The sequence below is a fragment of the Chlorocebus sabaeus genome, chromosome 8, assembly GCF_047675955.1.
Source record: "Chlorocebus sabaeus isolate Y175 chromosome 8, mChlSab1.0.hap1, whole genome shotgun sequence".
Taxonomy (NCBI): domain Eukaryota; kingdom Metazoa; phylum Chordata; class Mammalia; order Primates; family Cercopithecidae; genus Chlorocebus; species Chlorocebus sabaeus.
Window position 1 is genome coordinate 100445405 of NC_132911.1, and position 27503 is coordinate 100472907.

The window sequence follows — 27503 nt, forward strand, 5'->3', positions numbered from 1 at the left end:
CCAGGCAAGCAGGCTCAGGTTTGGCTAGTTTGAATGATTTTCGTGGGCTCTGGGGTGTAGATTTCTTTAGCAGGACGTCTGGTATCTAGCCCTGTGGTTATAAAGGCAGGAGAATATTGACTTAGTGTGTGAGGATTTGATAAGGGAGGTCATGGTGGTGGGATGGGCTTTGGATTGGCTAGTTTCTGTATGAAAGGCACAGTTACAGGGGTGTTATTTGCTATCACTAGAAATTAGCTAATGCTGTGAGGGACAGTCCCTCCTGGTCCATTAAGTCCCTGGATGCCAGAACATTAAGAATACAGAAAATAAGAGAATATAGTTAATACACTGTATACCAATGTCAGGAAAGATTCTGATTTGCCTTACTTGAGTCATCCCAGCTCTGTAGTTTAGGTGCAGAGTACAGGGTGAGGAATGGTTTTGTGATTGACAGTCAACCTAGACCAGAGTGTGGGGATCAGAGAGGACTATCCTAAAGAAAATAAAGCCAGAACATGGGAAAGTATGCTGGTAAATCAAAAACTATATCTACTCATATATCACAAGGTGGCTAGAGCCATCGTGGGTGAGATGACCAGGTAGCCTTTCAAATATGGCTTTTGGTCTCTAGACTTTGAAGAGGCTAAAGGTTTTTATTTTTGTTTTAGCAGCTCTCATTGTACACCATGTGTTAGGAAGCAGAAGGAGTGAGTAAAAGAGCCTCCCGGGCGTGATGCTCCTCTTCTGTCCTGCTTTTCTAAAGCCTATATAGTTCCTGAACTCAGTGTTAAAAAGCAAACTGGAGTTTTAGGCATCATTTAGGTTTTCTGATTCCCTTGATGAGGTATCAGTGTTTTCCTCAATGCCTACGTCAGAAACCTTAGCTTTGACTGTCCTCCTTTCCCTTCTATCAAATCATCTATCTTCTTCTGAAATACCTCCCAGATTTACTTCTTCCTTACTGCTGCCTTTCTAGTCTCTCTTTTTTGATCTAGCTTTCTAAATATTGCCAGAGTTATCTCACTGGGGAAACATCACCCCCACTTCTCCTAAAAAAAAATTTACCCCCGCCATTTGAACATTACAGAGAGTAAATGGTGTGTGCGTATTACATGGGTGAGTGCCGGAAGACCTAGATTAAAGTCACTTCACATTCGTCCTCTGCATTTTATTAAAGATATTTGGTAGCTTACATGAGAAAATGCATGTTTAAAACTTTTTATAAATTGTAATGTAGTTCAGATGATGGTGATTTTTTGATTTCTCTAATTTTGAAACTCTAATTTTCAGTCTCACACTGTCACCTGGGCTGAAGTGCAGTGGCACGATCTCGGCTCACTGCAACCTCCGCCTCCCGGGTTCAAGTGATGCTCCTGCCTCAGCCTCCCATGTAGCTGGGATTACAGGTGTGTGCCACCACGTCCGGCTAATTTTTTTGTGTTTTTAGTAGAGACAGGGTTTCACTATGTTGGCCAGGCTGATCTCAAACTCCTGACCTTATGATCTGCCCACCTCGGTTTCCCAAAGTGCTGGGATTACAGGCATGAGCCACCACACCTAGCCTTATCTCCTTTGTCTAAATGAACCTCTCTGTCCCCACACTTAGGCCATGTTTCTTTCTATCTTTGTATCTTTCTATATTGTTCCCAACCCCCAAATCCCCTTCTTTTTGCTCTCCTCTCTGCCAACTAAATATTAGCTATCCTTCAAAGTGTGTCTGAAGTCCTGTCTTTTATATGAAGTCTTTTCTAATTATCCCGATCACCTATGTTCTCTATTTTTCTTACACTTCAATTTCACTAATGATTATTTACCTTTAATTATTATGTATCTTTTATTCACCACAGTATGTTTGATGCTTCTGAGGGCAGGGATCCTGACTTTTACTTCTTTTGTAGCATGGACAGTTCTGGGTATAAATAAAAAAATAGTTGCTGATGATTAATTATTAATTGGGGAAAAGTACTAATTTGCAATAATCACACTTTGGATATAGTTTGTGAGCTTCCCTTTTCCTCATGGGAAAAAATAAGTTTGGATTGATTGGACTGACAGATGTTGAAACAATTTAGTTCAGTTAGACAAATCCTTATTGAGTTCTAGAACATATGGGCAACTGCTGAATAAATATTCATTTGTTCATTTATTCAGTCAACAAATATTTATTGGATATCCATTGTTTGCCCCACACTGTGCAAGTTACCATAATGTATGACTGCAATCAGACATTTAGATATTGAGAATCTAAACATGAATCTGACATGGTTCTCATCTTCAATTTGCTTTATTACATGACCAAGGATGAGATCATTGGGTGATTATAAAACATTACAGAAAAGTAAATGATATGCTTGTGGACATCTGAAGAAGGGAGTAATTTATTCTGACTCGGGTAGCTCAGAAAAGGATTCACAGAGGAGACCATATTCAGGAAAAAATGAAACATGTAGAAAGGAAATATTAACACTCATGTTTGCTTTGTGAAAATTTTGCATTTTACATAGTGTGTTGTTAAAAATTAACATGTTGGAGAGTTTCCATTTCCAGGAAGATGGAGTAAATGTAGTTTTTCCTGTTTGTCTTCTAAGTACAACTAAAAACCCTTGACAGTATATATATAAAACAAATGTAAGAAAACTCTGAAAGGTGGAAAGAATAAGGCAAACCAGCTAGAGACCTCGGGACCTGAGGAATGACACATTACTGACTTCTCTGGGTTTTTCTTTTTGCTTTGTATATCTCAGACTTAGAGCTGAACAAGTGGGCAACTTGGAGATGCCAATGGTGCAGACAAAAAAAAAAAAAAAAAAAAAAAACTCCAACAAAAGCCTGTTTTCTCTAACAAAGGACCCATAAAGGGATAATCTAGCAAGACAAAACTTTTAGAAAGTAACCACTCTCTTCCAAACAAACACAGAAAAAATTCTGGCCCCACCCTTATGTATTCAGCAAAGACTGAGTGAGTATCTTAGATGTCTACTCTTATAAGGCTGTGATGAGGTATTTGAACATCCCTGCCAGGGTAGGGTCAGAGAAGACCAAGTAGAGGTCTTTCCTTCCCATCAGCCGGTGATGAGCCTCCTGCCATCCCCACCACATCCCCACTTGTGGTGTCATTAGAGACCATGCGAGGATCTTGGACTTGTGGCCTAATTGACAAAAATGCACCTCTCCTTTGCCCTGCTGGCATGATGTCAGAGGAGATCTAGTGGACTTTTACTATTTTCCAGAAGTAATGAGGCCCTCTTAACACAGCGTCAGTGGATACCACATGGAGGATCTACGACTCTCACTCTCACTCAGAATGTATGAGGAGACTCTCCCCCTCCTTGAGTGTCAATGAAGGCCAACTAGAGAACCTGGACTTGTCCCTCTATCTGGTATTGATGAGGCAGTGACACCTCCCACCCTCCATTGCCCCTGCAGTAGCGTCAGAGAAAGCCAACTAAAATGGATGTGGAGTCTCATAACATAATATAAATATCCGGGTTTCAATTGAAAATTACTTGTCATAAGAAGAACTAGAAAATCTCAAACTCAATGAAAAAAACAAGTAATAGATGCCAACACCAAGATCACAGAGATTTTAGAATTATCTGAAACAGATTTTAAAGCAGCCCGATAAAAATGCTTTCACAAGCAGTTACAAGCATGCTTGAAACAAATGATAATGTAGAAAGCCCCAGAAAAGAAATAGAAGGTCTCAGCAAAGAAACAGAAGATGCAAAGAAGAATAAAATGCAAATTTTATAACTGAAAAATACTATAAGCAAAATAAACATCTCAGTGAATGGGCTCAACAGCAGAATGAAGGAAGAGATGAAAAGAATAAGTGGACTGGATGATAGAGCAATAGAAATAGCTCCATTTGAAACACAGAAAAAAATACACTGAAAAATAAAATGATCAGACCCTTGGGGAGCTGTGGTACTATGAGTTGATTATCCCTCATCTGAAAATCTGAACTCTGAAATGCTTCCACTTTCGAAACTTTTAGGAAATGCTCATTGGAGCATTTCAGACTTTGGATTTTCAGGTTAGAGATACTGAACCAGTAAGTATAATGAAAATATTCCCAAATCAGAAACAGTCCAAAATCTGAAATATTTCTGGTCCCAAACATTTTTGGATAAGGGATACTCAACCTTCATAAGAAAATATCTAACATTCATGTCATCATCACAAAAGGGAAGCAAAAAGAGATCATGGTTGAAAAAAGCACACAAAGAAATAGTAGCTGAAAACATTCCAAATTTGGTAAGACATAAACCTGTAGATTCATGAAGCTGAGTGAACCTCCAATAGGATGAACCCAAAGAGGTTCCCACCAACAGGCATTATAATTAAACTTCTTAAAACTAAAGACAAAGAACAAAATCTTGAACTCAGCCAGAGAAAATGAACACCTTACCTGGAAGGAAAAACCAATTTGAATGAAAGTGTATTTCTCATCAGAAATTATGAAGTCCAGAAAGGAATGGCACAATATGTGTGTGTGTGTGTGTGCGCGCGCATATATATATATATATATATATATATTTTTTTTTTTTTTGAGACGTATAGTCTAACTCTGTTGCCCAGGCTGGAGTGCAGTGGCGTGATCTTGGCTCACTGCAAGCTCTGAGGAATGGCACAATATGTTTTAGGTGCTGAAAGAAAATAGCTGTCAGCCCAGAACCTTGTATCCAGAAACATATTCTGCAGGAAAGAAGGAGAAATCAAGACATTCTCAGATAAAAGAAAACATGCTCAAGCAGACCTACCCTAAAAGAATAGCTAAAATAAGTTCTCTAAAGAGAAATGAAATGATAAAAAAAGGAACTATGGCTGGGCACGGTGGCTCACGTCTGTAATCCCAGCACTTTGGGAGGCCGAGGTGGGTGTATCACCTGAGGTCGGGAGTTTGAGACCAGCCTGACCAACATGGAGAAACCCCATCTCTGCTAAAAATACAAAAGTTAGCCGGGCATGGTAGTGCATACCTGTAGTCCCAGCTACTTGGGAGGCTGAGGCAGGAGAATTGCTTGAACCCAGGAGGCAGAGATTGTGGTGAGTTAAGATTATGCCATTGCACTCCAGCCTGGGCAACAAGAGCAAAATTCTGTCAAAACAAACAAACAAAAAAACTATGGAACAAACGTTAGGAAGGAAAGAAAGAACATGGCAAACAAATATATTGGTAAATACATTGGCTTTTCTTTCCTCTTGAGTTTTCTTAATTATGTTTGACAGGTAAGGTGAAAATCATTATACTTTTGTATTAGTTTGTTCTCATACTGCTATGAAGAATTACCAGAGACTGGGTAATTTATGAAGAAAAGAGGTTTAATTGACTGTTTCATGGGCTATACAGAAGCAAGACTGGGAGGCTGCAGGAAACTTACAATCATGGTGGAAGGTGAAGAAGAAGAAAGCACATCTTCATCATGGCAGAGCAGGAGAGAGAGAGTGAAGAAGGAAGTGCCACACACATTTAAACCATCAGATCTTGTGAGAACTAACTTAATGTCACGAGAATAGCAAGGGAGAAATCCACCCCCATGATCCAGTCACCTCCCACTAGGCCCCTCCACTGACACTTAGGGATTACAATTCGACAAGAGATTTGGGTGGGGACACAGAGCCAAACCATATCAACTGGCTAATGTGATTGTAAATGTATATGCTTGAGGCCATTTTAAACAGTAAAATCACCAACAAAAAGTACAAACATATCAAAACTGTGGCACTAAATAAACTGTGAGAACAGTTGTTTACAGCCTGAGAGCTAAAACAAGAAGGCAAAATAGGGAGCAAGATGGCCGAATAGGAACAGCTCCAGTCTCCAACTCCCAGCGCGAGCGACACAGAAGACCGGTGATTTCTGCATTTTCAACTGAGGTACTGGGTTCATCTCACTGGGGAGTGCCAGATGATCGGTGCTGGTCAGCTGCTGCAGCCCGACCAGCGAGAGCTGAAGCAGGGCGAGGCATTGCCTCACCTGGGAAGCGCAAGGGGGAAGGGAATCCCTTTTCCTAGCCAGGGGAACTGAGACACACAACACCTGGAAAATCGGGTAACTCCCACCCCAATACTGCGCTTTAAGCAAACAGGCACACCAGGAGATCATATCCCACACCTGGCCGGGAGGGTCCCACACCCACGGAGCCTCCCTCATTGCTAGCACAGCAGTCTGTGATCTACCGGCAAGGCAGCAGCGAGGCTGGGGGAGGGGCGCCCGCCATTGCTGAGGCTTAAGTAGGTAAACAAAGCTGCTGGGAAGCTCGAACTGGGTGGAGCTCACAGCAACTCAAGGAAACCTGCCTGTCTCTGTAGACTCCACCTCTGGGGACACGGCACAGTAAACAATAACAAACGCAGCAGAAAGCTCTGCAGACGCAAACGACTCTGTCTGACAGCTTTGAAGACAGCAGTGGATCTCCCAACACGGAGGTTGAGATCTGAGAAGGGACAAACTCCCTGCTCAAGTGGGTCCCTGATCCCTGAGTAGCCTAACTGGGAGACATCCCCCACTAGGGGCAGTCTGACACCCCACACCTCACAGGGTGGAGTACACCCCTGAGAGGAAGCTTCCAAAGCAAGAATCAGACAGGTACACTCGCTGTTCAGAAATATTCTATCTTCTGCAGCCTCTGCTGCTGATACCCAGGCAAACAGGGTCTGGAGTGGACCTCAAGCAATCTCCAACAGACCTACAGCTGAGGGTCCTGACTGTTAGAAGGAAAACTATCAAACAGGAAGGACACCTACACCAAAACCCCATCAGTACATCACCATCATCAAAGACCAGAGGCAGATAAAACCACAAAGATGGGGAAAAAGCAGGGCAGAAAAGCTGGAAATTCAAAAAATAGGAGCGCATCTCCCCCGGCAAAGGAGCGCAGCTCATCGCCAGCAACGGATCAAAGCTGGACGGAGAATGACTTCGATGAGATGAGAGAAGAAGGCTTCAGTCCATCAAATTTCTCAGAGCTAAAGGAGGAATTACGTACCCAGCACAAAGAAACTAAAAATCTTGGAAAAAAAGTGGAAGAATTGATGGCTAGAGTAATGAATGCAGAGAAAGTCATAAACGAAATGAAAGAGACGAAAACCATGACACGAGAAATACGTGACAAATGCACAAGCTTCAGTAACCGACTTGATCAACTGGAAGAAAGAATGTCAGCGATTGAGGATCAAATGAATGAAATGAAGCGAGAAGAGAAACCAAAAGAAAAAAGAAGAAGAAGAAATGAACAAAGCCTGCAAGAAGTATGGGATTATGTAAAAAGACCAAATCTACGTCTGATTGGGGTGCCTGAAAGTGAGGGGGAAAATGGAACCAAGTTGGAAAACACTCTTCAGGATATCATCCAGGAGAACTTCCCCAACTTAGTAGGGCAGGCCAACATTCAAATCCAGGAAATACAGAGAACGCCACAAAGATACTCCTCGAGAAGAGCAACTCCAAGACACATAATTGCCAGATTCACCAAAGTTGAAATGAAGGAAAAAATCTTAAGGGCAGCCAGAGAGAAAGGTCGGGTTACCCACAAAGGGAAGCCCATCAGACTAACAGCAGATCTCTCGGCAGAAACTCTTCAAGCCAGAAGAGAGTGGGGGCCAATATCCAACATTCTTAAAGAAAAGAATTTTAAACCCAGAATTTTATATCCAGCCAAACTAAGTTTCATAAGTGAAGGAGAAATAAAATCCTTTACAGATAAGCAAATGCTTAGAGATTTTGTCACCACTAGGCCTGCCTTACAAGACACCCTGAAGGAAGCACTAAACATGGAAAGGAACAACCGGTACCAGCCATTGCAAAAACATGCCAAAATGTAAAGACCATCGAGGCTAGGAAGAAACTGCATCAACTAACGAGCAAAATAACCAGTTAATATCATAATGGCAGGATCAAGTTCACACATAACAATCTTAACCTTAAATGTAAATGGACTAAATGCTCCAATTAAAAGACACAGACTGGCAAACTGGATAAAGAGTCAAGACCCATCAGTCTGCTGTATTCAGGAGACCCATCTCACACGCAGAGACATACATAGGCTCAAAATAAAGGGATGGAGGAAGATTTACCAAGCAAATGGAGAACAAAAAAAAGCGGGGGTTGCAATACTAGTCTCTGATAAAACAGACTTTAAACCATCAAAGATCAAAAGAGACAAAGAAGGCCATTACATAATGGTAAAGGGATCAATTCAACAGGAAGAGCTAACTATCCTAAATATATATGCACCCAATACAGGAGCACCCAGATTCATAAAGCAAGTCCTTAGAGACTTACAAAGAGACTTAGACTCCCAAACAATAATAATGGGAGACTTCAACACTCCACTGTCAACATTAGACAGATCAACGAGACAGAAAGTTAACAAGGATATCCAGGAATTGAACTCATCTCTGCAGCAAGCAGACCTAATAGACATCTATAGAACTCTCCACCCCAAATCAACAGAATATACATTCTTCTCAGCACCACATCGTACTTACTCCAAAATTGACCACGTAATTGGAAGTAAAGCACTCCTCAGCAAATGTACAAGAACAGAAATTATAACAAACTGTCTCTCAGACCACAGTGCAATCAAACTAGAACTCAGGACTAAGAAACTCAATCAAAACCGCTCAACTACATGGAAACTGAACAACCTGCTCCTGAATGACTACTGGGTACATAACGAAATGAAGGCAGAAATAAAGATGTTCTTTGAAACCAATGAGAACAAAGATACAACATACCAGAATCTCTGGGACACATTTAAAGCAGTGTGTAGAGGGAAATTTATAGCACTAAATGCCCACAAGAGAAAGCAGGAAAGATCTAAAATTATCACTCTAACATTGCAATTAAAAGAACTAGAGAAGCAAGAGCAAACACATTCGAAAGCTAGCAGAAGGCAAGAAATAACTAAGATCAGAGCAGAACTGAAGGAGACAGAGACACAAAAAACCCTCCAAAAAATCAATGAATCCAGGAGTTGGTTTTTTGAAAAGATCAACAAAATTGACAGACCACTAGCAAGACTAATAAAGAAGAAAAGAGAGAAGAATCAAATCGACGCAATTAAAAATGATAAAGGGGATATCACCACCGACCCCACAGAAATACAAACTACCATCAGAGAATACTATAAACACCTCTATGCAAATAAACTGGAAAATCTAGAAGAAATGGATAATTTCCTGGACACTTACACTCTTCCAAGACTAAACCAGGAAGAAGTTGAATCCCTGAATAGACCAATAGCAGGCTCTGAAATTGAGGCAATAATTAATAGCCTACCAACCAAAAAAAGTCCAGGACCAGATGGATTCACAGCTGAATTCTACCAGAGGTACAAGGAGGAGTTGGTACCATTCCTTCTGAAACTATTCCAAACAATAGAAAAAGAGGGAATCCTCCCTAACTCATTTTATGAGGCCAACATCATCCTGATACCAAAGCCTGGCAGAGACACAACAAAAAAAGAGAATTTTAGACCAATATCCCTGATGAACATCGATGCAAAAATCCTCAATAAAATACTGGCAAACCGGATTCAGCAACACATCAAGAAGCTTATCCACCATGATCAAGTGGGCTTCATCCCTGGGATGCAAGGCTGGTTCAACATTCACAAATCAATAAACATAATCCAGCATATAAACAGAACCAAAGACAAGAACCACATCATTATCTCAATAGATGCAGAAAAGGCTTTTGACAAAATTCAACAGCCCTTCATGCTAAAAATGCTCAATAAATTCGGTATTGATGGAACGTACCTCAAAATAATAAGAGCTATTTATGACAAACCCACAGCCAATATCATACTGAATGGGCAAAAACTGGAAAAATTCCCTTTGAAAACTGGCACAAGACAGGGATGCCCTCTCTCACCACTCCTATTCAACATAGTGTTGGAAGTTCTGGCTAGGGCAATCAGGCAAGAGAAAGAAATCAAGGGGATTCAGTTAGGAAAAGAAGAAGTCAAATTGTCCCTGTTTGCAGATGACATGATTGTATATTTAGAAAACCCCATTGTCTCAGCCCAAAATCTCCTTAAGCTGATAAGCAACTTCAGCAAAGTCTCAGGATACAAAATTAATGTGCAAAAATCACAAGCATTCTTATACACCAGTAACAGACAAACAGAGAGCCAAATCAGGAATGAACTTCCATTCACAATTGCTTCAAAGAGAATAAAATACCTAGGAATCCAACTTACAAGGGATGTAAAGGACCTCTTCAAGGAGAACTACAAACCACTGCTCAGTGAAATCAAAGAGGACACAAACAAATGGAAGAACATACCATGCTCATGGATAGGAAGAATCAATATCGTGAAAATGGCCATACTGCCCAAGGTAATTTATAGATTCAATGCCATCCCCATCAAGCTACCAATGAGCTTCTTCACAGAATTGGAAAAAACTGCTTTAAAGTTCATATGGAACCAAAAAAGAGCCCGCATCTCCAAGACAATCCTAAGTCAAAAGAACAAAGCTGGAGGCATCACGCTACCTGACTTCAAACTATACTACAAGGCTACAGTAACCAAAACAGCATGGTACTGGTACCAAAACAGAGATATAGACCAATGGAACAGAACAGAGTCCTCAGAAATAATACCACACATCTACAGCCAACTGATCTTTGACAAACCTGAGAGAAACAAGAAATGGGGAAAGGATTCCCTATTTAATAAATGGTGCTGGGAAAATTGGCTAGCCATAAGTAGAAAGCTGAAACTGGATCCTTTCCTTACTCCTTATACAAAAATTAATTCAAGATGGATTAGAGACTTAAATGTTAGACCTAATACCATAAAAATCCTAGAGGAAAACCTAGGTAGTACCATTCAGGACATAGGCATGGGCAAAGACTTCATGTCTAAAACACCAAAAGCAACGGCAGCAAAAGCCAAAATTGACAAATGGGATCTCATTAAACTAAAGAGCTTCAGCACAGCAAAAGAAACTACCATCAGAGTGAACAGGCAACCTACAGAATGGGAGAAAATTTTTGCAATCTACTCATCTGACAAAGGGCTAATATCCAGAACCTACAAAGAACTCAAACAAATTTACAAGAAAAAAACAAACAACCCCATCAAAAAGTGGGCAAAGGATATGAACAGACATTTCTCAAAAGAAGACATTCATATAGCCAACAGACACATGAAAAAATGCTCATCATCACTGGCCATCAGAGAAATGCAAATCAAAACCACAATGAGATACCATCTCACACCAGTTAGAATGTCGATCATTCAAAAGTCAGGAAACAACAGGTGCTGGAGAGGATGTGGAGAAATAGGAACACTTTTACACTGTTGGTGGGATTGTAAACTAGTTCCACCATTATGGAAAACAGTATGGCGATTCCTCAAGGATCTAGAACTAGATGTACCATATGACCCAGCCATCCCATTACTGGGTATATACCCAAAGGATTATAAATTATGCTGCTATAAAGACACATGCGCACGTATGTTTATTGCAGCACTATTCACAATAGCAAAGACTTGGAATCAACCCAAATGTCCATCAGTGACAGATTGGATTAAGAAAATGTGGCACATATACACCATGGAATACTATGCAGCCATAAAAAAGGATAGGTTTGTGTCCTTTGTAGGGACATGGATGCAGCTGGAAACCATCATTTTTAGCAAACTATCACAAGAACAGAAAACCAAACACCGCATGTTCTCACTCATAGGTGGGAACTGAACAATGAGATCACTTGGACTCGGGAAGGGGAACATCACACACCGGGGCCTATCATGGGGAGGGGGGAGGGGGGAGGGATTGCATTGGGAGTTATACCTGATGTAAATGACGAGTTGATGAGTGCAGCACACCAACATGGCACAAGTATACATATGTAACAAACCTGCACGTTGTGCACATGTACCCTACAACTTAAAGTATAATAATAATAAATAAATTAAAAAAAAAAAAAAGGCAAAATATTTGACCTTGGCTAGGAACATGTATATGGAGTGACTCAATTTTTTTATTTTTTATTTTTTTAGCTGCACTGTCCTTGTGCACAAATGACTGCAAAAGCAATGCAAGTATGATTTTGGGGTTACAAATACATTTTAGTGAGTAGGCAAATTAGCAAATATGGAATCCACAAATAATGAGGATAGATGGTGTCATGCAAAGATCAATCAAAGGAAAGTAGATATATTAATATCAGATAAAGTAGACTTCAGATGAAAGAAAATTACCAGAGACAGTAGACATTATCTAATGATAAAAGCCTTCCACTAATGTTTATAATAGCTTTATTTGTTATAGCCAAAATGGAAAGAATCCAGTTGTCCTTAAATTGATGAATGGTTAAACAAACTGTGATATATCCATACTATAGAATACTACTCAGCAGTAAAGAGGAAAAGACTATTTATATAGGCAATGACCTGGAAGAATCTTTAGGAAATTCTGCTGAGAAAAAAATCATAACGGTTATATACACGTTTCTATTTATATAACATTCTTTCAATGATGGAATTATAGAAATGAATAAGAAATTAGTGGTTGCCAGGATTTAAGGAGTTTGGGTGGGGGTGGGAGTAGAGGGATTCATGTGAAAGAACAGCAGAATGGATCCTTGTGGTGATAGACATGCTCTATGTCTTGACTGTCTCAATGGCAGTATCCTGCTTCTGATAAAGTACTGTAGTTTTGTAGGATGCTGCATTGGGGAAACTGGGGAAAGGTTACATAGAATCTCTCTGTATTTTTTCTTATAACTCAGTGTGAATCTACAATGATCCCAACATAAAAACTGTAATTTAAAAAACTTAGGGTATTTTACTGTAGCTCCTTTCCTTGTACTTGATAATCTTATGTCTTTTTGTCAACCAGTGATACACTGGTCTACAAATATTTATTTTGAATTCCTGCTTTGTTCTCAGCATTGTGGTGGCTGGAACTATTAGGAATACAATTACAGAAGTTTAAGATTTAGAGTACTTATAAAAAAGTGTGCGTGTGTGTAAAGCATATGCAAGTATGTCTGAGAGAGTAAACATAATTCTCATCTTTCAAAATTTTAGTGTTCCACTGTAAATTGTAAAAGCTATAGTGTAAAGTAGCATTTGTAATCTTATTCAGCTCTTAACTTGCCAAGAATATCCTCTCAGGATGTGTTGCTTCACTACAGTACCAACCATTGTGTTGTCAAATCCATGTGAATTATGCAAAACAAAAGAAAAACAAATGGCCTACCTAAAGTTTGGCAGCTACAACAAGGAAATATCAATTTGAGGTTTATTGTAATACATTAAATTTGAACGAATATTCTTCCAAGTAATTCTAGTGCTTGGAATTAATGAAGGATCATTTGAAGAATCTGCAACTCATTTCTAAAAGATTAGGAAAAAAGAGAAAAGAACATAGTTGCCAACTTCTCCTTGGTTTGTATTTGTGGAATATTTGAAGGTTTAGCATTTTAGATTCTTTCCTAGTTCTCAGTTAATTTACCTGTAGAATCTCTTTGAAGAACTACTTTTACATGTCTTTCATTTTGATGAGAAAGTTGAAAACTTGGGGCAACTAAAAAAAAGTGTTTAGCTTGAGTGATAGTTCATTAATATGATTTTTAGGGGCCTGGCAGAAACAATTAGATCCTATCAGGTCTCATGATTTAGAGGATTATTAAAGATTTAGGTGAAATAGAGAAGTATTTCTCCTTTGATAGAATCAGATAATTATCTCTCTGTGCAATGTCCAACCCCAGCTTTCTATGTAATAAAAGTAAACTATGAAAACATAAAGGAGGCAAAAATAAAAAAAGCTTCATGGGGTTCTTAAACCATCTGTGAAAGTTGTTATTTTAGAGATCATAAAGTAGGTAGTAAGCAAATACTTTGTTCCTTGACAGGGCTACCCCATTGTACCACTCCAAAACCATGGGAATGGTGTCCTGTGAGGTTGTATAGTACATAGTCAGCCAGGTTCTGTGCAGCAGCCCTGGGACCTGCCATATACTCAGCACTATTCTAGGTACTGGGGATATAACAGTGAACAGAACAGAAGAGAAATATCCCTGCTGTGATGGAATTTCCATTCTAGACTGGAAATTGAGACAATGAGCCAAATGGATAAATTAATTTTATAGCATGCTTGGAGGTGGCATATTCTATGCAAAAAATAAAGCAAAGGAGTTGGAAAACGATTGCTAGGATTGGGGAGTTGTTTCAGTTTTAAATAGGTTGGTTAGATCACTTGAGTGCAGGAGTTCGAGACCAGCCTGGCCAAGATGGCAAAACCCCATCTCTACTAAAAATACAAAAATTAGCTGGGCTTGGTGGTGCGTGACTGTAATCCTAGATACTCTGGAGGCTGAGGCATGAAAATTCCTTGAACTTGGGAGGTGGAGGCTGCAGTGAGCCGAGATCACATCACTTTACTCCAGTCTGGGAGACAGAGCAAGACTCTGTCTCAATTTAAAAAAAAAGAGGGCGGTGGGGGGAGGGTGGTGATCAAGGAGTGCTTCTTTGAGAAGTCAATGTTGTTTCTTTAAAATTTTTTTTTAAATATTAGATTCGGGGGGTACATGTGTGGGTTTGTTACATACATATAGTGTTTAACAGTGAGGTTTGGGCTTCAAGCATAACCATCACCCAAATAGCAAAGATTTTTCAACAAAGATGAAGGTGTACTTTCACTCTGGGTAAGAGTGTGTGGGGCAGAAGAACAGTTAGTACCAAGGTACTAAGATCAGAATATTGCCCTTCAGCAAAGAGGCCAGAGTGACTGGAGCAGAGGAGGGGAGTGGTAGATGTTACCAGTGGAGAGTCTTGACTAGGAGTCATCCAGGTTCTTGGCATTTTGAACAAAGAATTGGACAAAACACACACAAAGCAATGAAAGAATGCAGCAACGGAAGCACAGATTTATTGACATGAAAGTACACTCCACAGAATGACAGCAGACTTCAGCAAGCCGCTCAAGAGAAGTGGTTACAGAATTTTCTGGGGTTTAAATGCCATCTGGAGGTTTCCCATTGGTTACTCAGTTACATCCTACATAAATGAAGTAGTGGCCCGTGACCAGTCTGATTGGTCACCATTCATGATCAATCAGAGGCTGAAGTGTTTACAAAGTTACACCCCTATGCAAATGAAGACTAGGCCTGTGACCAGCCTGATTGGTGGTGGGAGGGGACAAATCAGAGGTACTTTCCATTTTTCATCTGAGGGCAGAAGGGGGGTGTTGCAAAGGGAGTAGTAGCCTCTGATACTTTTGTTACATGGCGGTGGAAAGTTGGGGTTTTCCTTCTGATTTAGTTCTAGGAAATCAGCGTGAATTGGCCTTAGGATCCCTGCCTCCTGACCCTATCCTCCTGCCTCAGTAGAGATGAGGTCTGAACATAAGATGGTACTTGTGGGACATCCATAAGACTTCAGCTTGTACTCTGAGCAAGATAGGGTGCAATTTGAGGGCTCTAAGCTGGGAGGTGACATTAGCTGACTAGATAGCTGTGGGTGGTATGAACACTATATTGTCTGGCTAGTTGGGAAGTGGCTCAAATATCATATCGAATAAATCCCAACAAAATGCTAAAGTTAGAGCTGTAACTGAGGAAAATGATGGTTAGAAAAGAGAAATTAAAAACAAACCCGTGACAAGACTTTTCTATTGCTTTTAAGAAAGTGGAGGTGGAGGAGTGGGGGATATTATCTTGTAATAAAAACTTAGTCTTATTTCTAAAAAGTAATTGTTCAACTAGAAGCAGCAAAACTAATCATAGGGAATCTGTTTTAGTAGGTAATGCAGTATGTCAACCATTTTTAGGGTATCTCAAAATTTTCAACGTTGGCAAGATACCCAAAGCTGACATTACAGCTTGGATTCTTCCCAGTGGAAAACCAAGTTGGACACAAAGTTCTGAAGAAGAAAGGAGTCTGAGAAATAGAAAGAACTGAGATGCATGTATTTCCTGAACATTTTCCCCCCTGTCCTTAATGATGTTCTGGTTGAAACACTTTTGTGGGTTTATTGAGACTGATAAATACACTCATTTACATCTCATTAATGTCAAATTGATGTGGTTCAATAGTATAGTTTGAGAGTCTGTAATATGTGAGACTTCATGACCTAAGTAAACTTTTCTATTACTCTGAATTAGTGTCAACAAGGGCATAGGTTTTTTAAAGAAACACGGTGAAACCCCGTCTCTACTAAAAATACAAAAAACTAGCCGGGCGAGGTGGCGGGCGCCTGTAGTCCCAGCTACTCCGGAGGCTGAGGCAGGAGAATGGCGTGAACCCGGGAGGCGGAGCTTGCAGTGAGCTGAGATCCGGTCACTGCACTCCAGCCCGGGCTACAGAGCAAGACTCCGTCTCAAAAAAAAAAAAAAAAAAAAAAAAAAAAGAAATGCTTGTAGAGACTTTAAAATAATGAAAAATATTCAACACACCTGGCTAAGAATGATTGTATTACATTCCTGTTTCTTTAGATAAAGGTCTGTCAGCACATCCATTACAGGCACATCTTTTCAGGTTGAAACTTGGCATAGCAGTTCTAAAGAGGAAAGAGATTCAAACAAAACGTGAACAAAATGTTTCCTTTGTTTGAAGAAGACATTCTTTCATACCCTGATGCAGCTACATCCCATAAAACTTTGAGGAATCTTATTTTCGTTTTGTTTTTGGTAAAATAAGAAGCGCCTTTGAAAAACAGTTTATCTTTGGACACGAAGGTAAATAAAAACCTTTTGATGTTTGGCAACAGATTTGCTTAAGAACAAAAATGATTTGAAGGGCTTTTTAGAAAGAGTTAGTGTTATCTATTTTTATTTTCTCAGGCAGACCATAATCACAATGAAAACTGAAACACTGATACCCTTAAGGGCTAAATTTATCTTGCCTGTCCCTGGAACAAAGCAAGAATATCCACAAACATGACATCCTCTTTGGAAGAATAGACACTAAGTGCATATTTGGTAAGAATTGAGAAGATGCATAAATCAGAGAAAAGAAGTTATAGTTAAAAAAGCTTTACAAATTTTAGTTTTTGAGGTAATATATACAAGTGGAACACAACTCAAAAAGAGTATGTGGTGAAATGTAAGTTTCCTTCTTCCTCCTTGCTCTAAGCCGCCACTGGGTTACCCTGCACAGAGACAACCGCTGTTATCAGTGTCTTATGTATTGTTTAAGAGAGCATATTCTTTTTTCTTTTTAGTTAATTGGTAGCTTTACATTTTGTTCTGCACCTTGCTTTGTTCTCTTGACATTTCATTTTGGAGTTGTTCAATATTTGTATGTAGAGAACTACTTCATTCTTTTTAATTAGCTTCATGTTCTAATTGGTGTGTTACATGTACCAATACACATAGATGTACCATGATTTACTTAGTTTACTATACATAAACATTTAGATTATTCCTAACTTTTCCTATTACAAACAGTATAACACAACATCCTTGTGTATAGATCATTTTGTGTGAGTGTATCTGCAGGATAATTTCTAGAAGAGGAATATTTATGTTAAAAGTGTATGCATGTATGTAGACTGTTCTCCATAGAAATTGTACACTCCCAGCAGCAATATGGAAGTGTGCCTATTTCTCCATTCCCTTTCCACCACAATGTATATCAAACACTTAGCAGTCTGACTGAGGGGAAGGGCACCCTGTTTTAGTTTGTGTTTTTATCATGAGTGATGTTGAGCATCTTTTTATAAGTTTAAGAATAATTTGTATTTTCTATGAACTCTTTATATATTTTGCTCCTTTTAGAAAGTATTATTGGTCCTTTTCTTATTGATTTGTGAAAACTCTTTTTCAAAATAAATGTTTTCTAAACAACATACACTAGTGCATTTTTGGTGTATGTAAGTTCCAGTTGGCTTTTTATCATACCAAAAATGTTTACTTTTTTCCTATTTTTATTGATTAATAATAATTGTACATACTTATGGAGTATGTGTGATATTTTGATACATGCATACAATGTGTGACAATCAAATTGGGATATTTAGGATATCTATCACCTCAAACATTTATCATTTCTTTGCTTAGGGAACATTTCAACTCTTTTAGCAATTTTGAAATTTTCTTTATCCATTCTTCTGTTGATAGACACTTAGGTTGATTGCTTATCTTGGTTATTGTGAATAGTGCTAAATAAACATGAAAATGTAGGTATCCCTTCGATATACTGATTTTTTGTTTTTGTATTTGCTTATTGAAAAATAATTTTTATTTCAATAGTTTTTGGGGTGCAGGTGGTGTTTAGTTACATGGATAGACTGTTTAGTGGTGGTTTCTGAGATTTTGGTGCACCCATCACCCAAGCGGTGTACACTGTACCCAATATGTAGTCTTTTATCCCTCATTCCCTTTCCAACCTTTCCCACTGAGTCCCCAAAGTCCAATATATCATTCTTATGCCTTTGCATCCTCATAGCTTAACTCCCACTTATAAGTGAGGACAACAATACTGGTTTTCCATTCCTGAGTTATTTCACTTAGAATAATGGCCTCCATCTCCATGTAAGTTGCTGCAAAAGACATGATTTTGTTCATTTTTATGGCTGAGTAGTATTCCATGGTCTATATCTACCACATTTTCTTTATTTACTCATTGTTTGATGGGCACTTAGGTTGGTTCCATATCTTTGCAATTGCAAATTGTACTGCTGTAAACATGCATATGCATGTGTCTTTTTCCTATAATGACTTCTTTTCCTGTTGGTAGATATTCCGTAGTGGGATTGCTGCATCAAATGGTATTTCTACTTTTTTTCTTTAAGGAATCTCCATACTCTTTTCCATAGTGGTGGTACCGGTTTATATTCCCACCAGCAGTTGTAAAAATGTTCCCTTTTCACCACATGTACACCAACATTTATTGTCCTTTGACTTTAATTATGGCCATTCTTGCAGGAGTAAGTTGGTATCTCATTGTGGTTTTGATTTGCATTTCCCTGATCATTAGTGATGTTGAGCATTTTTTCATATGCTTGGTGGCTGTTTGTATACCTTCTTTTGAAAATTGTCTATATGTCCTTTGCCCACTTTTTGATGGGATTTGTTTTTTTCTTGATGATTTGTTTGAGTTCCTTTTAGATTCTGTATATTAGTCCTTTGTCAGATGCATAGTTTGTGAATATTTTCTCCCATTCTGTGGATTGTCTGTTTACTCTGCTGATTATTTCTTTTGCTGTGCAGAAGCTTTTTAGTTTAATTAATTAATTTTTTTAGTTTAATTTGTTTATTTTTGTTTTTGTTATATTTGCTTTTGCAGTGTTAGTCATGAACTCTTTGCCTAAGCCAATGTCTAGAATAAGTTTTCCAATGTTATCTTCTATAATTTTTATGGTTTCAGGTCTTAGGTTTAAGTTTTTGATCCATTTGAGGTGATTTTTATATAATATGAGAGATGAGAATCCAGTTTCTTTCTTCTACATGTGACTTGCCAGTTTTCTCAGCCCCATTTGTTGAATAGGGTGCCCTTTCCCCAATTTATATTTTTGTATGCTTTGTTGAGGATCAGTACTTACTTACTATATTTGGCTTTCTTTCTGGGTTCTCTATTCTCTTCCATTGGTCTACATGCCTATTTTTATACTGCTACCCTGCTGTTTTGGTAAATATAGCCTTGTAGGATAATTTGAAGTTGGGTAATATGATGCTTCCAGATTTGTTATTTTTGCTTAATTGCGTTAGCTATGCGACCCCTTTTTTGGTTCCATGTGTATTTTAGGAGTATTTTTTTTCTAATTCTTTGAAGAATGATGATGGTATGTTGATGGAAATTGCATTGAATCCGTATTTGCTTTGGGCAGTATGGTCGTTTTCACAATATTGGTTCCACCTATGCATGAGCATGGGATGTGTTTTTATTTGTTTGTGTCATCTATGATTTCTTTCATCAGTGTTTTGCAGTTTGCCTTGCAGAGATCTTTTACCTCTTTCGTTGATATACTGATTTCCTTTCCTTTGGATAAACACTAATAGTGGATTGCTGGAGTGTATAGTAGTTATAATTTTAGCTTTTTGAGAAAGCTCTGTAATGTGTTTTATCATGGCTGCACTAATTTAGATTCCCACCAACAGTATATAAGAGTTTCCTTTTCTTTGCATCCTTGCCAGCATTTGTTATTTTATGTCATTTTGAAAATAGCCATTGCAACTAGGGTGAGCTATCTCATTGTGGCTTTTATTTGCATTTCTCTCATGATTAGTGATGTGAAGCATTTTTTCATATATGTGTTTTCTACTTGTATATCTTATTTTAAGAAATGTATTTTCAGACCCTTTGCCCACTTTTTAATGGGATTATTTGGGCTTTTTTTGTTGTTGTTGTTGTTGAGTTGTTTGATTTTCTGGTATATTCTGGATATTAGTTCCTTGTTGGATAGTCTGCAAGTATTTTTTCTTGTACTACAGGTTGTCTCTTCACTCTGTTGATTGTTTTCTTTGTTCTACAGAAGATGTTTAGTTTACTATGACCCCATTTGTCTATTTTTGTTTTTGCTGCCTGTTTTTGAAGTCTTAGCCATAAAAATCTAATATCCTGAATTGTTTCTCCTATGTATTCTTCTAGTAGGTTTATACTTTTGGGTCTTATGTTTTAGCATTTAATCCATTTTGAGTTGATTTTTGTATATGTAATAGGGGTCTAGTCTCATTCTTCTGCATGGATATTCAGTTTTCCCATTTGTTGAAGAACTGAATGCTTTTTCTGTGTCTACTGAGATGATCATATGGTTTTTGTCTCTCATTCTGTTGATGTGATGTATCATATTTATTGTTAGTGTTGAACCATCCTTGTATCCCTGGGATAAATTCCACTTGATTATGGCGTATTGTCTTTTTAATGTGTTGTTGAATTTGGTTTGCTAGTATTTTGTTGAGAATTTTTGCATCTGTGTTCATCGGGGATATTGGCTTTTAGTTTTCTTTTTATTTTTTAGTGTGTCCTTGTCTTGTTTTGGTTTCAGGGTAATTTTGGCCTCATAGAATGAATTATAAATAATTCCCTCTTCTTCAAATTTTTTGAATAGTTTGAGAATAATTTTTGTTAGTTCTTCTTCATGAGTTTAGTAGAATTCAGCAGTAAAGCCATCTGCTCCTCGTCTTTTCTTAGCTTGGTACATTTTATTAATGATTAATTATTACTAATTTTTATTCTGCTCAGACTTTCTGTTTCTTCCTAGCTCATTCTTGGTAGGTTTTATGTGACCAGGAGTTTATCCATTTTCTCTAAGTTTTTCAATTTGTTAAAGTATAGCTGTTTATAATAGTCTCTAGTGACTCTCTGTATTTCTGTGGTATCGGTTGTAATGTCTTCTCTTTTTTGTTTGTTTCTGATTTTATTTACTTGAATCTTTTCTTTCTTGTTCTTGGTTACTATAGCTAGCAGTTTGTCAATTTTACTTATATTTTCAAAAACCAACTTTTCATTTCATTGATCCTTTGTACTTTTTCAAGTCTCAATTTCCTTTAGTTTGGCTCTAATGTTATTATGTCTTTCCTTCTGTTAATATTAGGTTTGATGTGTTCTTGCTTTTCTAGTTCCCTGACATACATCATTAAGTTATTTATTTGAAATCTTGCTACTTTTTTGAGGTAGGCATTTATTGCTATAAAATTCCCTGTTAGCACTGCTTTTGCTGTATCCCATAGGTTCTAGTATGTTGTATTCACATTTTCACTTGTTTCAAGAAATATTTTAATTTCCTTCTTTATTTCCTCATTGATGCAATACTCGTTCAGGGGCATGTGGTTTAACCTTCATGTATTTGTACAGTTTCCAAACTTCCTCTTGTTACTGATTTATAGTTTTAGTCCGTTGCTGAAATTCCCAACGGATATGGTTTGGCTGTGTCCACACCCAAATATCTTCTTGAATTCACATGTGTTGTGGGACTCAGTGGGAGGTAATTGAATCATGGGGGCTTGTCTTTCGCATGCTATTCTCATCATAGTGAATAAGTCTCATGGGATCTTATGTTTTTAAAAACAGGAGTTTCCCTACACAAGCTCTCTCTCTTTGCCTGCTGCCATCTGTGTAAAACATGACTTGCTCCTCCTTCCCTTCTACCATTATTATGAGGCCTCCCAGCCCTGTGTAACTGTAAGTCCATTAAAACTCTCTCTTTTGTAAATTTTCCAGTCTTGGGTATATCCTTATCAGCAACATGAAAATGGACTAATACAGTAAATTGGTACTGGGAGTGGGGTGCTGCTGAAAAGATACACCAAGATGTGGAAGCGACTTTGGGACTGGGTAACATGCGGAGGTTGGAACAGTTTAGAGGGCTCAGAAGAAGTAGGAAAATGTGGGAAAGTGTGGAACTCCCTAGAGACTTGTTGAATAGCCTTGACCAAAATGCTGAGAATGATATGGACAATGAAATCCAGACTGAGGTGGTCTTGGATGGAGATGAGGAACTTGTTGGGAACTGAAGCAAAGGTGACTCTTGTTATGTTTTAGAAAAGACACTGGTGGCATTTTGCCCCTGCCCTAGAGATTTGTAGAACTTTGAACTTGAGAGAGATGACTTAGGGTATCTGAAAGAAGAAATTTCTAATCAGCAAAACATTCAAGAAGTGACTTGAGTGCTGTTAAAGGCATTCAGTTTTAAAAGGGAACCAGCATAAACGTTTGGAAATTTTGCAGCCTGACAATGCAATAGGAAAGAAAATCTCATTTTCTGAGAAGAAATTCAAGCTGGTTGTAGAAATTTACATGAATAATGAGGATTCTATTGTTAATCCCCAATACAATGGAGAAAATGACTCCAGGGCATGTCAGAGGTCTTCATGGCAGCCCCTCCCATCACAGGACCACAGTCCTAGGTGGAAAAGATGTTTTTTTTTGGCCAGGCCCAGGGTCCCCTGCTCTTTGCAGCCTAGGGACTTGGTACCCTCCATTCCAGTGGCTCCAACCATGGCTAAAACGGGCCAAGGTACAGCTTGGACTGTTGCTTCAGAGGTTGGGAGCCCCAAGCCTTGGCAGCTTCCACATAGTGTTGGGTCTGTAGGTACACAGAAGTCAAGAACTAAGGTTTGGGAACCTTCTGCCTAGATTTCAGAGGATGTATGGAAATGCCTGGCTGCCCAGGCAGAAGTTTGATGCAGGGGTGAGGCTCTCATGGAAAACTCCTGCCATGGCAGTGCAGAAGAGAAATGTGGGGTCGGAGCCCCAACACAAAAACCATACTGCAGCATTGCCTAGTGGAGCTGTGAGAAGAGGACCACTGTCCTCCAGATGATAGATCCACTGACAGCTTGCACCATGCACCTGGAAAAGCTGCAGATACTCAATGCCAACCCATGAAAGCAGCCAGGAGTGGGGCTATACCCTGCAAAGCCACAGGGGTGGAGCTCTCCAAGGCTGTGGGAGCCCACTTCTTACATCGGCGTGAGACATGGATGTGAGATATGGAGTCAAAGGGGACCATTTTGGAAAGCCCTGCTGGATTTCGGACTTGCATGGGGCTTGCAGCTTCTTTGTTTTGGCCAGTGTCTCCCATTTGGAATGACTGTATTTACCCAATGCTTGTACCCCCATTGTACCTAGGAAGTAACTAACTTGCTTTTGATTTTACAGGCTCATAGGTGAAAGGGATTTGCCTTCACTAAGATGAGACTTTGGACTATGAAATTTTGGGTAAATGCTGAAATGAGTTAAGATTTTGGGGAACTGTTGGGAAGGCGTGATTTGTTTTGAAATATGAGGACATGAGATTTGGGAGGGGCCACGGCAGAATGATATGGTTTGGCTGTGTTCCCCACCGAAATCTCATGTTGAACTCCCATGTGTTGTTGGGGGGACCCAGTGGGAGGTAATTGAATCATGGGAGTGGATCTTTCTTGTGCCATTCTCATGATAGTGAGTAAGTCTCACTTACTCATTCATGATAGTGAGTAAGATCTGATGGTTTTAAAAAGAGAAGTTTCCCTATACAAGCTATCTTTCTTTGCCTGCTGCCATCCACGTAAAACATGACTTGCTTCTCCTTGCCTTCCGCCATGATTGTGAGGCTTCCCAGCCATGTGGAACTGTAAGGTCTTTAAGCATCTTTCTTTTGTAAGTTGCCTGGTCTTGGGTATGTCTTTATCAGCAGCACGAAAATGGACTAATACACCAACTATTGTTGTACTGGAGTCTGTCTCTCCCTTTATATCTGATAATACTTGTTTTATATATCTAGGTGCTCTGCTGTTGGGCGCATGTATGTTTGGAATTGTTATATTCTCTTTCTGAATTGATCCCTTCATCATTATATAATGACTTTCTTTGTCTCTTTTTACAGGTTTTAACTTAAAGTCTGTTTTATCTGATATAAATATTGCCATTCCTGCTTGCTTTTGGTTTCGTTTGCATGGAATATATTTTTCCATCCCTTTACTTTCATTCTGTATGTGTCCTTACAGATGAGATGAATTTCTTGGAGACAGCATAAAGTGGGGTTAGGCTTTTTTATCCATTCAGCTTGATTATATCTTTTAAGTGAAGACTTTAATCTGTTTACATTCAAGGTTATTCTTGATAAATAAGGAAATATTTCTGTCACTTTGTAATATGATTTTTGATTGTTTTATATATCATTTGTCCCTTTGTTCCTTTGTTATTATTATTTTTTTTTTTTACCATTGTGGTTTAGTGGTTTTCTTTAGTGGTAATGTTTCACTCCTTTCCTTTCTCATTTGTGCATCTTACTTTTATACTTTCATGTGTTTTTATGATGGTAGAGATAATCTGTTTATTTTCAGATGTAGGATTCTGTTAAGTATTTCCTGCAAGGCTGATCTAGTGGTGATGAATTCTCTATTTTGGTTGTCTGGGAAATAATTTATTTCTTTCATTTCTGAAGGACAAATTTGCTAGGTATAGTATTCTTAGATGGCAGGGTTTTTTCTTTTGGCACTTTGAATATGTCATCACATTCTCTTCTGGATTGTAATTTTTTGCTGAGAAATTTACTATTAGTCTGATTAGGATCCCCTTATATATGACTTGGCACTTTTCTCTTTCTGTTTTTAGAATTCTCTCTTTATCTTTGGCTTTTGGCAGTTTGATTATATTGTAATTTAGAGAAAACCTTTTTGGGTTATGTCTATTTGTGAATTTTTGTGCTTCTTGTATCTGGAAGCCTAAATCTCTTGCAAGATTTGGGAAGTTTTTAAATATTATTCTGTTAAACAGGTTTTCTATGCTGTTACCTATCTGTTGCCCTTCTGGAACTCCCAGAATTAGAATTTTGTTCATTTTATGATGTCCCATATATTATCTAGGTTTTCTTAATTCTTTTAAATCCATTTTTCTATTTTTTCTTTTCTCTTTTGTCTATTAAAAAAAAAGCCTGTCTTCATGTTCAGCAATTCTTTTCTCTGCTTGGTGTATTGTGTTGTAGAAGCTCTTGATTGTATTTTTTATTTCATTTATTGAATTCATCAGTTCCAGGCCTTTGGTTTTGTTCTCTTTGGATATCTGTCTCTGGTATTTATCATTCAGCTCATGAATTATTTTTGATTTCTCTGTATTATTTATCTGTGTTCTCTTGTATCTCACTGTGTTTCTGTAATATTATTGTCTGGAATTATTTTTTAGGCATTTTATAAATGTCCTTTACTTTGGGATGTCTTACTGGGTAATTATTGTGTTTCTTTTGAGGTGTCATGTTTCTTTGCTTTTTTGTGTTTTTTGTGTGCTTACTTTGATTTCAGTGTATCTGACATAATAATTGCTTCTGACTTTATGCATTAGCTTTCATGGAGAAAGACTTTTTCCTATCGATAATCTATAGTGTTGGCTGGGTAAAGTGCTTTGGTTTTGATTCTGGTTGGGCACAGTAGTATAGTCTGTATGATTTCCTTGGCTGTAATTAGCATCAGTGTTGTCTCCAAGTTCCTCAGTGGCTTAGACTGCAGTTGTTAATGGAAGTTGTAGTGAGGCTTTGCTGGAGATGGGCATGCCATGCAGGCTGGTCCTTGGGTACCAGTGGTGTCAGTGGCAGGTGAAGCATGCCTGTCCTCAAGTCCCAGATGGTGGATGCAGGTATTAACTGTGGTAGGTAGGGTGGGGACTGATCCTTAGACCCCCAGGCAGTACGATCCGGTGCAGGCAATCATGGTGGTGGGTGGGGTTGGCTTGTCCTCAGGCCCCAGATGATGTACTTGGGTGCCATCAGTGGTGGCAGTGAATGGGGTGGCCCTGCTTTCAGGCCCCTGAATGGAACATATGGGTGCCAGTGACAGCAAGATGGATGGGTTGATTTCCAGGTTCTTGGATTATGTGCACAGGTACCAGCACCAGGTAAAGTGAGCCTGTCCTCAGGCCCCCTGGTAGTGTGGGGAGGTACCAGCATCAGCAGGTGGGGCAGATTGATTTAAGAGTTAGTTCAGTGTTGGCCAGGCATGGTGGCACATGCTGGTATCCCAGCACTGTGGGAGGCTGAGGTGGGTGTATCAAGAGGTCTGGAGTTCAAGAACAGCCTGGTCAACATGGTGAAAGTCCATCTCTACTAAAAAAAAAATACAAAAATTAGCCAGGCTTGGTGGTGCTTACCTGTAATCCTAGCTACTTGGGAGGCTGAGGCAGAAGAATCACTTGAACTAGGGAGGCGGAGGTTGCAGTGAGCCGAGATCGTGCTGATGCACTCCAGCCTGGGTGATAAAGTGAAACTCCATCTCAAAAACAAACAAACAAAAAACAAAAAAACCCTAAAAAACAGAGTTAGTTCAGTGTTTTATGATTTATAAGTATTTTCTTAATTTTCTAGGCATTTGTGTTTTGATTTTTTGTTATGAAAAGCTTTTTATTTCTATTTTTATTAGTCAAATTTATCAATTTTAATGGGTTCTGAGTTTTTTGACAGAATTAGAAAATCTTCGTTGCTCTAAGATCTTTTTTATAAACCATCTCATATTTTAATAGTACTTTAAGGGTTCTTATGTTTAAATCTTTAATCTGTCTCAGATTTATTTTGGTGTAAGGTGTGTTGCATATATCTAGCTTAATTTTTCTTCATTTAGTTATCAAGGTTTTTTTGTTTTTATATCACTTTTTAAAGTTCATTTTTTCCCATGGGATTTAAATTTACTTATCACATTAAAAATTTCTAACTATATTTGGGTCTATTTCTGGGTTCTCAGTTCTGTTTCATTGATCTATTTTTCTGTTTACAAACCAGCAACTCATTATTTTAAATAGTAGCTTTACAATAGGTTTTTATCTCTTGCATTGTTAATCCCTGATCATTTGTGTTCTTTTTCAGAATGTTTCTGGTTATTCTTATTTTTCCTGTGAACTTCAGAATCAAATCAATTTCTTTAGTTTCAAATAGTGTAATTGTGTGTGTGTGTGAGTATGTGTAAACATATTAAATTCATAGAATAAGTCAGGTAGAACTGACACCTTTAACATTTTGAGTTTTCTTATCCATCAATATGCCTCACTTTTCCATTTATTTAATTCTTGTGGGTCCATCAGTAACATTAAAAGTTTTCTTCACATATTTTTTGTTATACATTTTTCTGGTTACTCTATAATTTTGGT

At 38.4% G+C, this 27503-nt stretch overlaps 1 protein-coding gene across 2 annotated transcripts in view; it reads left to right on the plus strand.

Moving 5' to 3' along the window:
- Window positions 1-27503, plus strand: part of CPQ (carboxypeptidase Q) — a 509668-nt gene that overhangs the window by 21145 nt on the left and 461020 nt on the right. Inside the window, exon 2 of one of the 2 annotated variants that reach the window (XM_073018231.1) lies at window positions 1273-1388. The exons of the other annotated variant lie outside the window; for it this stretch is intronic. The gene's annotated coding sequence lies outside the window, so the exon portion shown is untranslated. The remainder of the gene's footprint in view (window positions 1-1272; window positions 1389-27503) is intronic. 2 annotated transcript variants of the gene reach the window in all.